General features: G+C 31.6%; 1 pseudogene; it reads left to right on the top strand.

Annotated features, from left to right (window-relative positions):
- The first annotated feature begins 13819 nt into the window (after nucleotides 1-13819).
- Nucleotides 13820-17471, top strand: LOC129289941 (protein DETOXIFICATION 16-like; annotated as a pseudogene).
- The last annotated feature ends 342 nt before the right edge of the window (nucleotides 17472-17813 follow it).

The raw sequence follows: 17813 nt of genomic DNA, 5'->3' as shown, positions 1-17813 counted from the left end.
TAGTCCCATAATGTGCTGTACCAGATTACCCATGGTGCCAGCCTATATAATGCTACACCACATATCCTATAGTACTAGCTTGACCATATAGATTTTTCACTCACATATCTCCACACACACACATGCCCACATATCCTAGGTGAACTCCCACCCTCTATGATCATGCTCTTCCATAATTTTCACTAATTTTTCCTCATATTTCTACATCACAAACTTTTATACATAGTATATACATATCAATCAAAATCAATAGCCTTTTACAAATTAATTTTCATGCTAAAATCATTTGTAATATCAAATTATGCACAAAACTCTCAAAACTACAACTTTATCATTTGTATTTACTTCTATACAATTATAATAGTTAATAAACACAATAAACTATATAGTTACCTCAACCTTTCTATTCGATAGATAGGGCTACCCATATAACTTCAACCTTATTTAAGCTTTTTTCTCACAATTCGTGTGTCACATACTAGAATCTACATAGAATTGGCATTCAGAGTCAATTCCTTTATTGATCAAGAGTGCCAATAATCATATTTAAACACTTAATCGCTATCAATTCCATGTTTCATACTCGATTACACACATTACCACTGACTGCCCATTACTCCAAGCTTTAACATTTTCTAACAATTTTCTCTCACTACTCTCTCCCTCTAGATTAGGGCAATTCTTGCCTACAGCTTAAAGATTTATCATTTCAACTCCAATCAGTCACAAAGTATTAATTTAGTTTTAAAGAACCATTTCATTACTATAGGATAAGAAATCAACTCCTTAAAACTCCCAAATTTAATTTCTTACTAGTTAAAACTAAGAGAAAATAGGGTAGATTCAGAGGTTAAGGCAATACGTGACTTACTCGATAAGTAACAAATTAGAGACACCATCCTTACTCTTGATTTAGCTTGCCCTAGAACAACCTTTGCTCTTCTCTATGCCAAACCTTTCTTCCCACGTTTCTCCATTCTTCAAGCTGGACATGTCCCTTATAATTTGATTTTTGCTCCATGTGCCGTGGCACATTTATCCCCCACCACGGTGAGTGGCACAGCGAGGGAAATCCTCACTTTGTTCACATGCTCTGCTTTGGGACTCCACTCTTCTACTCATATTTATTCATATAATAACCCAATAAGTTAAAATAACATTTCACTACTTAGAATCCTATTCTTACATTAAATCACGAATCCATTCTTAATCAGTCATTAATACAGTATTAGAAATTTAGGATGTTACAATTTCCTTATAGTCGAGACAACTTATTCAATGGACAAGTATGCTGAGGCTTGTGTGAATGAGATCATGAGACTTCTTAAAGTACCGAAGGACAATGTCTTTGACCATGATCAATAGTTCACATCGAACTTTTAAAGAGCATAGCAGAGAGTAATGGGAGCCAAGTTAAGTTTAGTATGACTTATCATCTACATTGGAAGATATCTTACAAGCCTATGCACTAGAGTTAAGGGGTAGTTGGGACACTTATCTACCTTTTATAGAATTCACCTACAATAACAGTTTTCACTCTAGTATTGAAATGGCTCCTTATGAGGCTTTGTATGGAAGAAGATGTTGATCACCTTTATGTTAGATGAAATTAAGTGAAAAAAGTTTGTTGGGTCTGGATTTGGTAGACTAAACCACTTAGAAGATCCAAATGATCCAAAAGATCAATAAAAGAGGCTGTTAGAATTCTTGGTGGTTGACAACATGTTCTTGAGGGTTACACCAATTACCAGTATTAGCAGATCAATAAAAGCCAAGAAATTAACTCCTAGGTTCATCAGTCCCTTTGAGTCTTAAAAGAAAATGGGACTTACAGCCTATCGAATTGCTTTACCTCCTTATTTATCAAGTGTATATGATGTTTTTCATATAAGTCAGCTCAAGAAATATCAGCTAGATCCTTCTCATGTTATTAAGCCAGAAGATGTGGAACTTTAGGAAAATCTGACATATAGAGCTAAACCAGAGTGGATTGTGGATGTGAAAGACCGCCAATTGAGGAATAAGGCTATATGTTTGGTTTAAGTCTTTTAGAAGGGCATGACTCCATATGATGTGACTTGGGAGACTAAGGACAAAATGAAATGACTATATCTATATCTATTCTCATAGGTATGTAATTATATGAAATTTTAAATTTTAAGGGCAAAATTCTTAAAAGGAAGGGAGAATTATCAAATCCTAAATCTTACAATCTAAAATTTCAAGAGTTTGAGAAGGGTAAAATTGTCAAAATAAAGTATTTATGAATTTATGATGTTTTTAGGAACAATAATAAGGTTTTTAGACCTTTGAACAGCTTGGGATATAAGCTAAGATAGTATACGGGTCAACCGGCCTTGAATAAGAGGCTAAACTAGACAAAGAATGAGAGAAGGAAAAAGGACCATGGGTATTTGGGCTTGGCATTAGGAGCAATTTGAAAGCATTTAGAGCAAAATTCATCCTGGGTAAGCCTCTTATACCTCTCCCTCTCCCTTTATGTTAATTTTTTTAATGTTTTGGAGTAATGTGGGACTTGATTTTAGTTTTTCTTGGGTTGTAACCGAACCCATTACCTTAGTTAGGTCTTGAAGAGTTAAATTAAGCTTTTAAACCTAGGTTTATGGATTATATAATGATTTGGAGTTTTTAATCAGGGTTTGGACGAACCCTAAGTGGAAATTAGAAGTTTAAGAGCAATTTGGCTAGAAGATTGGTGTTATTAGAGTTCTTAAGTGATAAATAGGATTAATGGAGTGTATTGGGAGAGTTAATGGTTTAAAATAAGGTTTTAGGTATAATGGGTACCAAAATTATGCTAAAAAAGGGTTAATTAGGACGTGAATTGATGATTGAATGTTTAATCTTATAGATTAAATATTGATCAGGCGTTAATATGCTAGTGGATACTTGTGGAGCTAAGTTTTGACCATGGTAACTCTATTAGTAACAAAAGAGTTGAGCTAACCAAATTGTCTAAACTCTTTATTTACGTGTTTGGATGGTTGTGTGGTAATTATTAAAGTTAATAGTCTTGTTTTGTACTAGTATAATATAATATAAAATTATTATGATTTAGAAACTTTATGTGAAGTGGAATGGACAATCTAGGGTGGCTAATCCCTTCTTCTATTTTATAGACCATGTAATTATTCAAATGAATTCATTTAATATTAATTTATTAATCTAGAGTATTAATAAGAATAATTATCTTTCGATTAATTACACCACTCTCTCAAATTAAAATGCTATTCCTAACACAATTATCTAAGAGGTAAAAAGGCACAAACCCACCCTAATGTGATTATATGGGTTTAATAGATATATTCCTATCCTATTGACAATTTAAAAATAATTCTAATCTCACATTACTCAAACTAATGGTCTGATTTAGATTTTCCTCTTCCAACGTAAAATCTAAACCCCTAAATTCACACTTAATGATGGCCAAACATTAAGTAGACAAATAAGCACAAGATTAAATACACAAAACTAATATTAAGCTCAAATAAAAGGTTCAAACATGCTATAATCCAAGAATCAATTTATAACTACCCTAGATTAAGAGAAAATCAGCCAGAACAAAATTAGCAACATATATAACAAAGTAAAAAGAAGAAGGAGAAGAAAAGCTTAATCAAAGCAATCTTGAGCGAAATCTTTGATTTTCCACTAAACCCAAACTTTTCCAACCTTCCTTTGGCTTCTTTTACTCCCCTTGGACATTTTGTAGCTACTGGAGATGAAGAATGGTCAAAAAAGAGGTCTCTATGCCCTAAAAATTCACTTAGGATCAAAACTATGTGTTTTATTAAAATCGCACTTCGCTATAGCAAAATGCATTTTTGCTGAAGCGAACATGATCTTTTTAGATTTACTTCCTTTGACCTGGCTTTAAAATTTTCATCTTTAGGCCCATAAATTGGGCCTTCCTACATGTATAAAACCTATAATTAATTATAGAATTGGTCTAATAACTTTCAATCACATTTTCATGCCTATTTTCACACATAATCATCCACTTAATCATATTTTTTCAAATAAATGCAAATAAATAACTTCCAATTGCATTGAAAACATGAATAAATTTAGTAAAATATTGAAAGTCATCATATTTATATATAGATGAATGCCTTTTGGTTTAAGTAATGCCTTAGGGACATTTCAAATGTGCATGACAAGAACTTTTAGTGATTTCATTGAACATTTTATAAAGGTTTTCATGGATGACTTCACGATTTATAAGGATTCATTTTTGTCTTATCTTGCATCATTAGATAGAGTACTAAGTAGATGCATTAAGAAAAAGCTTTTCCTTAATTTTGGAAATTGTCACTTTATGGTTGATAAGGGCATAGTTTTGGGTTATCTCATTTCATCTAAGGGCATTAAGGTTGATAAGGCAAAGATTGAGGTCATTACTTCTCTCCCTTATCCAACTTGGTAAAAAATTTGAGATCATTTTTAGGTCATGTGAGATTTTATAGAAAATTTAGAAAAGGCCTTTCACAAATTGCATTGCCCATAACAAAGTGTTTGTAAAAGGATGTTACATTTGAGTTTAGTCAAGATTGTAAGGATGCATTTGATTGCTTGAAAAACATGCTTATTACACCTCCTATCTTGCAAGCTCCTAATTGATCATTATCTTTCAAATTATCTTGTGATGCTTCTAACTTTGCTATAAGTGCAATGCTTAGACAAAAGGATGGTAAGCTCTTGTATGTTATAGCATATGCATCTAGGACACTTGATAGCACACAAGTGAACTACACCACAACTGAAAAGGAATTGTTAGCCACTTGTCTTTGCACTTGATAAATTTAGATCTTATTTGATTTGTTCTAAGTGCATTGTTTATAGTGATCATTTAGCCATTAAGTACTTGATGAATAAGGTCGAGAGCAAGCTAAGTTTGATTTGGTAGGTAATTCTCATGCAAGAATTCAACTTAAAATTAGCGATAGAAGTAGTTCTACTAATTTGGTAGCCAACCATTTGTCAAGACTTCCATATCTTGAGGATTCATTAGTAACTTCTAATCTTAACTATTCTGTCATTGATTATTTTAGGGATAATGTGCTTTGTACTATCTCCACTAAACCACCTTGGTATGCTTGCATGGCTAATTATCTTGAATATGGTGTTTTGCCTAGTGATTAGTCTACATTTAAATTGAACAAGTTGAGAAGCAAAGCTAAGTACTATGTTTGGGAACCACCTTTCATGTGGCAGATTTATAGTGATAAAGTACTTAGGAAATGTGTTGATGATTGTGATGTGTCTTCCATACTTGAATTTTGTCATGCTTATATATGTGGAGGACATTTTAGTGCCAAAAGAACATCTAGAAAGATCTTGGATTGTGGACTTTATTAGCCTTCTTTTTTCAAGGATTCTTTTGAGTTATGCAAAAGTTGTTTGAAATGTCAAAAAGTCTTAAGTTGGAGCAAAAGACACAAAATGCCTCAAATGCCTATTCTCTTTTGCGAAATATTTGATGTTTGGAGTATTGACTTTATAGAACCCTTTCTTTCTTCATTTAGGAACAATTATATCTCGTTATGTATTAATTATGTTTCCAAGTAGATTGCAACTATACCTACTAATACTTGATGCAAGAGTTGTTGTAAAGTTTCTCAAATCTTTCATTTTTTGTAGGTATGGAGTCCCTAAGGCATCAGTAACTGATCCAAGCTCCTATTTTTGCAATAAAGTGATAAAGGCTCTCTTGACTACATATGGGGTCAAGCACAAAGTTTTAACACCTTATCACCCCTAAACCAATGGTCAAGCTGAGATCTCTAATAGGGAAGTCAAAGCCATTCTTTCAAAGGTTGTCCATACAGATAGGAAGGATTGGTCATTACACCTTGAGGATGCACTTTAGACATATAGGATCACCTTCAAGGTACCTTTAGGGATGTTCCCTTTCCAGTTTATCTATAAGAAAGCATGTCATCTACCAATTAAGCTTAAGCATAAAGCTTATTGGGCAATCAAGAAGCTTAATATAGATGAAGAGCTTATAGGCAAGGAGAGGTTCCTTCAAATTCAAGAGTTAGAAGAGATGACACTTGATGCAGTTGAGAACTTAAAAATCTACAAGGAGAAAACAAAGTTCATCCATGATCAAATGGTTATTTGAAAGGAATTCCATATTGGAATCTAATTCTTTTATACCAAATAAATTTATTCATAAGATTGCCAAACTCAAATCTAAATGGAAGGTCTTTTTATTGTAACCAAAGTTTTTCCTATGAAGTGCTTCAACTTCTTCATAAGCTATCATCATCCACTTTGTAAGTCAATAGAATATTTGCAAGCTCTTTAAGAAGGGGAATGGAAAATATAAGGAGAAGCATAATTTCAAGCCCTTATGACAAACTTTAAATGTTATATCTATCTTTACTTATTGCTTTGAATTTTCCTGTACACATAACACACAAGTGGATACTATAACCTCCTCTTATAACCACTCAATATAAGAAAAGATTACGGTGTTACCACTATTTCACATTAATTATAATAAATAAATTTTATTTTTAAAAGCTACGGCTGAAGACTTATTTTGTAAAATCGATCAATTCACAATATAGTTAGAGAAATACACAATAGAAGTAAATCATACACTCTTCAAATATATAGTGGACATAACCTACCAACATTCCTATCCCAATGGCATGCATTTCATCACAAAATAAAATTGAGGGATGGTCCGTGCGGCATGGCATATGGTACAGATCCACACTCTTACCCTTTTTGTGCCGTGCACCACGGCATGTGTCACCATGCACCACAGTACGCCTGTTCAATTTTTTGCTGTCATTTTGATAGTAAAAATGATGAACTTCCAGCGTGCACCATTTTCACATACGACATCTGATTAGAGTGATTCAAGTACCAACATGAAGCTTAGCTCGTATACTATCTAATCAGATGGGTTTAGATATGATCTAATAGTTCAATTAAAATGTGGATACTTGGATGCAAAAAGTTACTTTTTCTAAAAATTTTACATACCTGAGGGCTCAAATCGATCCCTTTCTCTCATTAAACCACACTAGGCCTTAAACCAAGTCTAAAAGAATCTAATACACCTAACTGACCTCAATTAATCACAATCATACTTATACATCAAAAATTGACCCTTTTACGACTAATTTTCACAATTCACTAACTTTACACACTTTGCCATTTCTTGACATAACTTAGCCCACTTGGCTATTTCTCAACCCATACATATACAATCATATTCATAATACAATCTTAACCCTCAAATTACTCATTTCATCATAATTTATCCTTTGGCTTAAGATTCACCAACACAAAAATTATTTCAACACAATATACTCAAATTATAGCCCCTTTTTGTTTCAAATAACACATACACATAATTGGGCTTATTTTCCAAAATCTCAATTCAATACATGCATGCAACCTTATGACAACTCATACACTTATATATACAATCTCAATTCAGTTCATTACACAACCTTAGAGTACATAGCTTCATACTTAAACCGGTCCAGACTCTCTTCCCTTGACCTGATCACTTCCCGATCTTGTAAACATATAACCACGGGGTGAAATAAACATCTAAGTAACAGAATAAATCACTCCTATTGACTATCACATGCAACAATATAAAATAAACATAGTATATCATTAAAACCTCATAAAATAACATTTATATCACATATCTCATTTCTTTTCTCAACTTTTCCTCAATCACAAAGGATTCTATGTTATCTCAACATATTTCATCATATCACATAACATACTAGTATAATCTCTACCAACTGAACCTCTAAATCACCCTGACATAAAACTATAGGCTCATCTTAGACCAATGTACACTCTCATTAGTCTTGAGCTCACCTGCAGTGGTAGAATCACCCAGCCAAAGATGTTCTAACGCACAATATGAACTATGGTTTCCCCTAATACATACAATAGGGCATTATTGACTCCAACACTATATCACAAAGACACTAAGGAGTCTCTCATCTCCAACACCGTACCTCATTAGGCACTAAGGAGATCTTCTCCAACATCGCACCTTTCAAGGTACTAAAGAGAATTGTTTCCAACACCACACCTTAAAGGGTATTAAGGAAACCTTACCATATAGTCTCTATCATCCCTGTATTCGAGTGAACTCCTACCTCTATGATCATGCTTTCCCGAACCATTTAAGGTTCCCATTTACTGTTTCACATTCTTGCAAATAACATATACATATAATACTTTACATTTAAAATCACACCATTCAGTGCTTTATTTTAACTAAAATACATTTTTACACAACAATCACTCAATACTATAAAATATGCTTAGTTTAAAACTATTTCATGCACTACATAGCATATTAACATACAGTTACAATAAATAGTCAAACAAAAAAAGTTATTTAGTTACCTTAACCCTTCTGTCACTAGAGAGATTACCCATAGATTTTAACTATCACATAAGCTTATCTTAAGCTTCCTTCCTCTACTCATGCATCTAATATGCCAGTCTGAACACATTTGGCACATTTTAGTCATTTGGTCCATTTTGACTAAAAAATCATTTTTACTACTTAGGGCCATATTCATCTGTAAAATCTATTTCATTTATCCATTCTAAGTCTATGACTACCAATTACTACTTTACATTACCTCAACCGGTCTTATTTTACTCAAAATAGATTTTTGCCCTAACTTTCTCTTCTAAAGGCTAAAATTGAGCCTACAGGTTTAAAACTCTACCGTTCAGCTCTAAACTAGTCACAAAGCTCTAATTTAACTTCTGAAAACCTTTTTATTACTATTAGGCAAGAATTAAACTCCTCAAATTCCACCGATTCAATTTCCTTATAACTCATTTTCAGAGAAATTTGTGTAGAATGGAAGGTAAGAGTTATACATAGCTTACCTGGAAAGTTACTAATCTAAATCACCTTCTACTGCTCTAAAATAACTTGTCTTAGCTCCTCAGCCCTTCTTTTCTCTCTATCTCGTGTGTTTCTAAATTTTCACTTCTGAAAATCACCCAATTTCACAACCTAAGAAGTGATTTTTTGGTCCATGTACCACGGTGCATGTAGCACAAGCCATGGCATATGGCACAGTGAGATTTATTCTCACCACACACACTTACTTCAACCCAAAATGCACTTCTCTTACTGGTATTTGCTCACACAATATATAAACAAGTCAAAATACTAATTAATCATCTAAACCTCTAATGCCACACTAACTTTTACTTCATCCTCAATTAACCTCTGAACTTAGGATTAAGAAATTCAGGAAGTTATAGATACACTTATTGGTATATGCTTGCTGACACTTTTCACACATATGAGCACTTTTCTTACATCTGTTTGTGCTTTGTGTAATTCTTGTTTAAGCATAAGTGTTGGGGTGGTACAATCAAGTTCATTAGATTAGGATTTTTAGTTTTGTACTCTTTGTTTTGTTTCGTTCTAGAAAAAAATTGTGCCTTAATTTTTGGTGATTTTGGTTTGGTCAAGTTGCATTTTTAGATTTTCATAGTGTTGTTTTGTGTTCAATTTAAAAAAAAAAGAAAAAAAATACATCTTAGAAACCTTGACAATATTCTATTTCCAGTTTCTCTACCTTAATTTCAAAAATTTACTGGGAATGAGGTTGGAAGAGTTTTGATATGGGATTTATTTCATTTGAAAGCTATCTATCTTAGCTTTAATTTAAAATTAATTTGGTCAATTTTGTACATGAGGAGTGTTCTGTGCATTTTCTATAATCTATCAAGGTTCTAGAAATCTTTATAGAAAATTCCAAAACCTTGACGCAAATTTAAGTTAGCATATCTCTCACACTGTGTGTCCAATTTGTTTGGTTATATTTTCATATTTCGCCTTATTGTCTTGACTTTACTTCTTATGCTCACATTTTTTTTGATTTTGTATTTATGTTGTTGAAAAAGTTGTTAAAAGCTAATAAGGTCATCTGAATGAATTTATGTTTCTCCAGAACAGTAGACCATTTTGTTAAAAATTTGGGGCACAATTGGGAAGGCATTTTCAGCTGAAGATTTTATATTATTTTCCTATTTATCTTTCTTTTCTAATAAAGTTTTCATGGAAATTGCTCATGTGGATCTTCTGTTACAAAATTCAAAAGTTCACTGTCCACAAAGAGGCATTTCTAGGAATTCCAGAATAGTCACAACTTTGGTTTTTTTGGTTTTTAGCTTTCTTGTTACACCCAAAAAATTCTCTTACACTTTTCATTCATTCATTCATGGATTTAGTGTCCTAGGACATCCTTGAGCATACATTAAGGACAATGCATGGTTTAAGTGGGAGAAAGAGCATAAAAATTGGTTTTCACTTTGTTTTGTTTTGAAATATTTTTTGGAAAATTTAACAAAAATTCTATTTTATTTTATCTTGGGAAATTGAAAATTTTGTTTTGGATTTGGAATATAAACTTTTGGGATGATGTTGCCCTAATTTTTATACTTTGTGAAGAAAGTTTTCTATTAGAGTGTGTACATTTGATTAGAAAAGAAAAATTATTCAACATGGAAGGAGCTTTCAACCAATGAGAGTTATGTCTTAGTAATTGCACCCTTTAGAACTTTTCTTTCCTCTTAATCAAGGTTACATCATTGTATTGGTTGTAGAGAAAATGATTTTGGCATTCATATAAAAAGCACAAGGCTTTTTAGCTAACCCTAATGTGATTGATTGTCTCTTATTAGCCAATTTGAGCCTTTCTTTTGTTTTATTCATTTTTAATCACTATCCCTTTGTTTCTCCATAAATTGCATGTACTCTTTTATAGTGTTCTTCAATGTCCTTAATTTTTCTTGGTTTAACTTAGTGAATAAACTCATTCCTTTATCATTTTCCTACAACTATTCCATCTTCTTAAAGGAAAAAGCCTTATTTTATGTGACTATTATTCTTAAACCCAAGACATTTCATAACTTTTGTATGAAAGAAAAGAAAAAAATATGGAAAAGAATGGCAAGAAAGAAAAAAAATATGAATAAAAAGAATAGAAATAGAAATAGAAAGAAGAAGAAAGAGCAAAAGAAAGAAAAGGTTTCCAAAAAGTCAAAATTAATGAAAAAAATGAGAGAAGAAAAGAAAGGGAATGCAAAAGTAAAAGTCAAGCAAGAAAATGAGGGTTTTCTTGAGTTACAAGTCATTTTATTTTTTTATTCCTTTCTCCATTTATATCCCTCTGATTTCCATTGTTCATTTGAGTTTATGTCTACTTAGTTAAGGTTTAGAAATTTTTTAATATTGTTGTATGCTCACATTATGGCCAAGGCATGGTTTCTTGAGCCAAAACCCTACCCTTTCACATGCAAATCTAAGTTTATCCTTTTAATGGCCACATTACATCCATAATAAAGACCAATTGATTCTAAGAACATTTGCAAAATTAGTAGTGGAGAGGTAGAGGAATTACATGCCTATGGTAGGGTGCTTTGCTAATGCACATAGAGTAAAATGATATACCCTTTAAACAATTGAGTGGATTGAAAGCAAACACTATATCCTTGTGAGGATTTATTTATGACTTTACACCTCTTTAATAGTTTATTTGTGAGGGATAAAGTTCTTTAATTAAGGTAGAAATATTTTCTTTGTTCATATGAAAAATTCCTTGACTTTTGATTTGATGTCCCTTGGCATTTCATTTGTGTTTTCTTCTTTGATTTTTTTAGTTTTTAGGATTTTATAAGGTGAGGTATTATTTTGATTTGATTTTGCCCGGAGTGTAAAAGATTATTGTGGGGAAATTTTGATATGTCATTTTAGTTCCACACTTTTCTTAGGCATTTAGGACCACAATTCATGATAAGAAACCCTAAAATGTGCATTCTTGATGTTAAATTAGGGTTTTGGGCCCCAGTGAGAAGTGTGCATATTAGGGATATTTTGGTCATTTTACACTTTGTTGAGAATTTAAGGGAGAATTTGGAATTTTGTGTGCACATTGATATTAGATCCATTAGGGTTAAAACATTTGGGCTGAAGAGTCACATTTGGACTTAGGGTTAAAAAGTCAACATTTTAGATTGACTTGTCAATTTAGCAAATTTGACCTAATTTACATGCATGCATAGCCACCTTATATTTCTTATGTGTGTTTGTGAATTTTTTAATGCATTTTAAAAATACATGCAAAATGATAGTAGGGTTTAAATATTTTCATATTTAGCACATGTGCAAAATAACTTAGTCAAATTTCATGTTGTTGTCTTAGGTGACACTTTGCATGAAGGAGACTCTGGTTCCAGACTTGGTTTGGCACATAAGAGAGCATTGAGAACGAAATTTTAGACCTGAATGGGCTTCAAAATGGTATGATTATCAAGGATAATGAGGCACATAAGAGGTTTACCTTGCACTTGTACACAAGGAATCAAGTTGACTTATCAAAGTTCAAGAAAGTTGCAATGTGGATAAGAAGCTTTGAAGTAAATTTCATATCTGATTTTAAGGGAAATGGGGCATGAATTTCAAGGTGTTTAAGGGGAACACAAGTGCTTAACATGTCCATGCACATATGGGATTAGAAAAGCAATATTAGAATTACCAACCCAAGTTGACTTATAACATAGACTACCCTTAACCTCACTTGACCTAATGACTTGTGTTTAGTTTTTTAGCAACTTGTTTACCAAGTCTCCCACTCTAAATTTCATCCAAACACATTTAGGGAGGGCTTAGGATTAATTTTTAGATCATTCAATCCCAATTTTAATTTTTTATCTTCAAGTTATTTAAGTTATCTCACTTCTCTCTATACACTTCCATTCTCTCTCCTCCATATCTCTTAATCTAACCATCCAAATTTCACAAATATCATCTCATTCCCTTCCTCTCTTCTTCCTCCATATAACTTAAGAGATTTCTCAGGAATCAAACTAAGCTAGCATAGGGCAATTTTCAAGACCAAAGAGCCATGAAAATGGAGCTTCATCTTGAAGAACACTTGAAGATGTAAGGCTAGATTCTTGAAGGAGCTACTATGAGGAGGAGAAAACCTTGACTTTGTATTATTTTTTAGCTAGTTTTAAGTTTTTGTTTCTACTTTCTCTCTCTGGAATTACAAATTTGTATGACTCTTTGATCTTATAATCTCAAGTAATGATACATGTGACTGAGAAATACTTGTTGCAATGCAATGTTTGTTTTCTCAAGCCATAATTTCAACCTCTTCAAGTTGGTTCATAATCTTGGTTAGCTTGATGAGTTTAACATGTTTTCTTGCTTTTTATAATCTTTCCAACTTGAGCGCATGTGAATATCTTCATGAATCATATTGAGCATGTTGATTCCTTCATATGTGCTTGACCTAATTGACTCATGTTTGTTATACTTTGGTTATGCTTAATGCTAGCTAGGTTTTAGCACACTCTAAGACCATAACCTTGGATTAGGGTTGGTCAGAGATTAGTTAAGTCTTGGTGAATTTAACTAAGTGACTTAAACTAAAGAGAAGAGAGAGGAGACCACACTATGTAGGTTATAATCAAACAAGAATAGGTAACTAAATCCACATTAGAGTTCTTACTTTTAATAGGTTTACACATACCCATTCCATTTCCTTTAGAATTAGGTTTAATTGCTTAATTAGCTTAGAGCCTAAATCTATCCCAAACCACTCTTATTGTAGCACACTTCAAACCTAAAATTTTCAACTAAACCTCCTCATAAAGATCGATTTAGGTTCATACTAATGCTACATTATTGTGGCTTAGTATTATTTTGCTAGGGTAGCGACAACCTTAGTTCATATATCTGATTGGGTTAATGTTTTGATATTGTTATCGTAATTCTCCTTCTTGTGCTAAAACTTGGTTGGGGTTTTCAAAAGAAGCTTTACATAACATTCCCACTTTTTTTAGACTTGCCATTCCTTCAACTGTTATGGTTTAGTAATTTCATTTTCTCATGATGATTTAGCATAGTTTGAGATTTTAATGTTTTATTCAATTCACATTATTAATTAACTCATGCATTCACAGCTCGAAAATGTGGTCATTTGAAATGATGGTTCTCTTGTTTGGTTTGCTTCCAAATCCAAAGTTGGAAACATTAGTTCTCTCTATATGGTTAGTTTCATCTCGAATTTGAGTACTTTTCATAAATATTCTTAAACTTACTTGATATTGTTGAGGGTTAATGATCTTTTTTTCCTCTAAAGCATTTTTTTATAGTGTTAGGCACTTGTACTGATATGGTGATATCCCCTTTAAACAATTTTTTTAAGAGCAAAATCACCCTTTTGTTAAAGACCTATCATCTTCTCCTTTATCTACTGGTGTGGAATAGTTGTGGGCCCATGTACAATGATAACAAGACATTCTAACCTATTATGCTATCATTTGGCTGCTATAATCCAACCTGATTCTTGCTACTATCATCGCACTTCTAGCTCCTTTGGCCCATATTAGATGGTCAAAATAGATTAGAGTGCCTTATTGTCACCATGTGTGGGCCCTACAACTATTCTACATTAACAGATACTAAAGAAGATGATAGATCTCTAACAGAAGCGTGAATTTGCTCTTGAAAAAATTGTTCAAGAGGGGATACTGCCCTATCTTTCAGTACAAGACAACTAGAGTTGTCAATTGACAAGAAGGGCCTTTTAAATCCAAAAAATTTTGGGTTAGGCCATTACTTTAGAGTGTAAGATGATAATTTGGGCTTAAAAAGGTCAATCCTTTCAAGCCCTAAAATAAAAGAATCGGCCCTTTTAAGCCTTTTTATAATTTTTTAAATTTTAATATTAAAAAATTAAAAGGTTAAGGGCAGTTTTGCCCTTAAAATTTTCTCGAATGAGCAATGTTGCCCTCGCCATTTAAACGTCTACTACTAAAGTTAGTGGGACTCACTTTTCATGAGTTAAGGTATAATTTTGCCCCTAAATTATTTCAAAGGAGCAATGTTGCCTCACCATTTAAATCATAAAACTATAATAATATTAAATAAAAAAATTTTAAATGTATATATAAATATAAAATTATAATAATATTAAATAAAAATAATATTAAATGTATACATAATATAAATATAAGAAAAAATATAAATTATAATTTTATAACTTGTCAAATATAAGTGAATTTTAATTAAATTAGATATAAGTAGACTCAAAAGTATTTGCATTTACACCTATAACTATTGACCAGAGCTGTTGTTGACTACTTGATTTGGATTAAAAACTGTTTTCATGATTGAGATGGATTGAATAAGAGTTAAGCTACTATTAAGCTAAAACTGAAGTTGAATTAGGAATCGAGGCGCTTTTAAAAAACTAACAATTTTAAACATAATATGACAAAAAGCTTAAAAAATTTTAAAAATTTAAAAATAAGATCCTACTAAAAATTAACTTTATTTTTGAACAATTCACATTTGAGACCATTTTTTATAAAGATGTCGATAGCTATAGGTGCAAATGCAATTACTTTTGAGTTTACTCATATCTAATTTAATCAAGATCTTCTTATATTTGACAAGTTATAAAATTATAGTTTATATTTTTATTATATTTATTTTATATATATATGTATATATCTAATATTATTATAATTTTATTTTTATATATACATTTAATATTATTTTATTTAATATTATTATATTTTTATTTTTATTTATTTTTCTGACTTTTAAAAGGTGAGGGCAACATTGTTCCGATTTGAATAATTTAGGGGAATATTGCTGCAATGAATAGTTTAAGGGCAACATTACTCCTCCGATAATAATTTAAGGACAAAATTGCACTTCAACCCAAAATTAAATAATACACTAATTCTAAAACCTTGGCCTCATTTTCATAAGGATGAAAAAGGAATAGAAAAGCTTAATATCTTTGCCATTGAAGTGGCTATACAAGGAGAAGGATGAAATTATATTGATGTTAATGATAATAAAAATAATCAAGATTTAACCAATGATGCTAGCAAAGTCTGATTGTTACTAGTGTTGATCTTGTGATGTTGTTTTTTTATTAAACTTAAATTTGTTATTGTGTGTATTGATTTAAATTTATTTTTCTAAACTTACTGTTTTATGTAGTAACTTTGTTGGTATTTTAAATATGGTTTTTTTAGATTTTAAAATTGAAAAATGAAAAAAAAAAATAGGGCCAAGGCCTAAGGGCTAGCCCTTAAGACTAAGGTAGGGCTGACTAAAATGAAACCCTGAGGTATAATCGAGCTTAATGAAGTCAACTTATTTAGGCCCTACCCTTCAAGGGCTGGATCAACTCTAATTAACAGCTCTAAGTACACCCATTAGCACTCCTTAGAAAAAAGTTTAGAGGGAAACATTATCTTTGACCCTATTATTAATATTTGAATCAACCTAATCTTTCTCTTATTTATCAACCTTAACATAGCTGCAGTTGTATGGATGATTCCCTTTGGACTCAGTGGAGCTGTAAGGTAATAATTGTTAGTAGTGCTTATGAAGTTTCATGATTATAAAATAAATTAATTAGCATGTATAACTGTGTTAAATATTATGTTATTGTTTGCAGCACTTATGTCTCAAATGAACTTGGAGCTGGTCTTCCATTTACTGCTCGATTAGCAGTGTGTATTGTGTTAGTAATGGCCATTATTAAGGGCTTCTTAGCTAGAATGATTCTGATGCTAATACGAAATATTTGCAAACATGCTTATAGTAACGAAGTAGTAGTCAAATATGCAACAACATGCTGCCAATTCTTGCCATGTCCAACTTTCTAGATGGACTCCAATATGTTCTTTCAGGTTCACTTCTTCCTCAAGTGTTTTATATTCTCCCTGGTTCCTGTCATAGGACATTTTTTACATGAATCATTTGATTCTTAATATAAAGCACTTGATGAGATATATATTAATTATGTTTTTCCAATATCATCATTTTTTAAAATCATTAAATATGAGAAAAAATGTGATGAAAATTTGAAAAAATTTCATTTAAATAGGGGTAAAATTTGAAGTTTTTTATTTTCAAACAAAATTAATTACTTAACTACCAATAAAGATTGGTCCAATTGGTAAAAGATTTGACTCAATCTATAAGGTTGTGCAATCAAATCTCACTACTAATATGAAGACCTTGTTAATAGACAATCTTTAAGTACTTCTATAAGTATTTTTTGTGCCTGAAAGCATGCCCTAGCCTGGTAAGCTCTCAAGATTCAACTTACCTAAACTTTATGGTATCAAAAGAAATTAATAACTTAAATACTTTCATTAGTTCTGGTAAAATAGTTTGATATGCTTTATAATAAGAATTGGAGGGAGTATTAAAAATTTTAAAATTTGATTAATTGTGTTGATATGCATTTGGAAACTCTTATTGTTAGGCATGGCAAGAGGACGTAGTTGGCAAAATTGCAGCTTATGTTAATCTTGGGTCACACTATCTAGTTGGGATTCCATCAGTTGTCTTTCTTTGTCACACCCCAATATTGAGGGTGTGACCAGCACAAAATATGAGATAGACTCACATTTCATAAGCTTTAATTAACAAAAAAAATTAATTCAAAATAACGATATATTATTTATGTCTAAGTTTAAATCCGTAAGGTCTAACCATCTTGTAGAAATTTTGATAAAATATGTCCTATAATTAGGACCTCTAGAAATTTCTATAATAACAAGACCTGTCAGTCAAACTAGAAAGGAGTTTAACTCCACGTCAGCAAATTTCACAATAATAAAATAAGATTAGGATCTAACTACAATATATGTAGAGCACTAAATCTATAATGTTAATATAATACATAATTACATCAAAATGAATTGCCAAAGAGTGCTCCTAT

Source organism: Prosopis cineraria, unplaced genomic scaffold (genome assembly GCF_029017545.1).
Source record: "Prosopis cineraria cultivar Desert tree isolate PC_DT_omini unplaced genomic scaffold, ASM2901754v1 PC13, whole genome shotgun sequence".
NCBI classification, from domain to species: Eukaryota; Viridiplantae; Streptophyta; class Magnoliopsida; order Fabales; family Fabaceae; genus Prosopis; species Prosopis cineraria.
The sequence above is the reverse complement of the archived record's forward strand: the minus strand, read 5'-3'. Positions and strand labels throughout refer to the sequence as shown.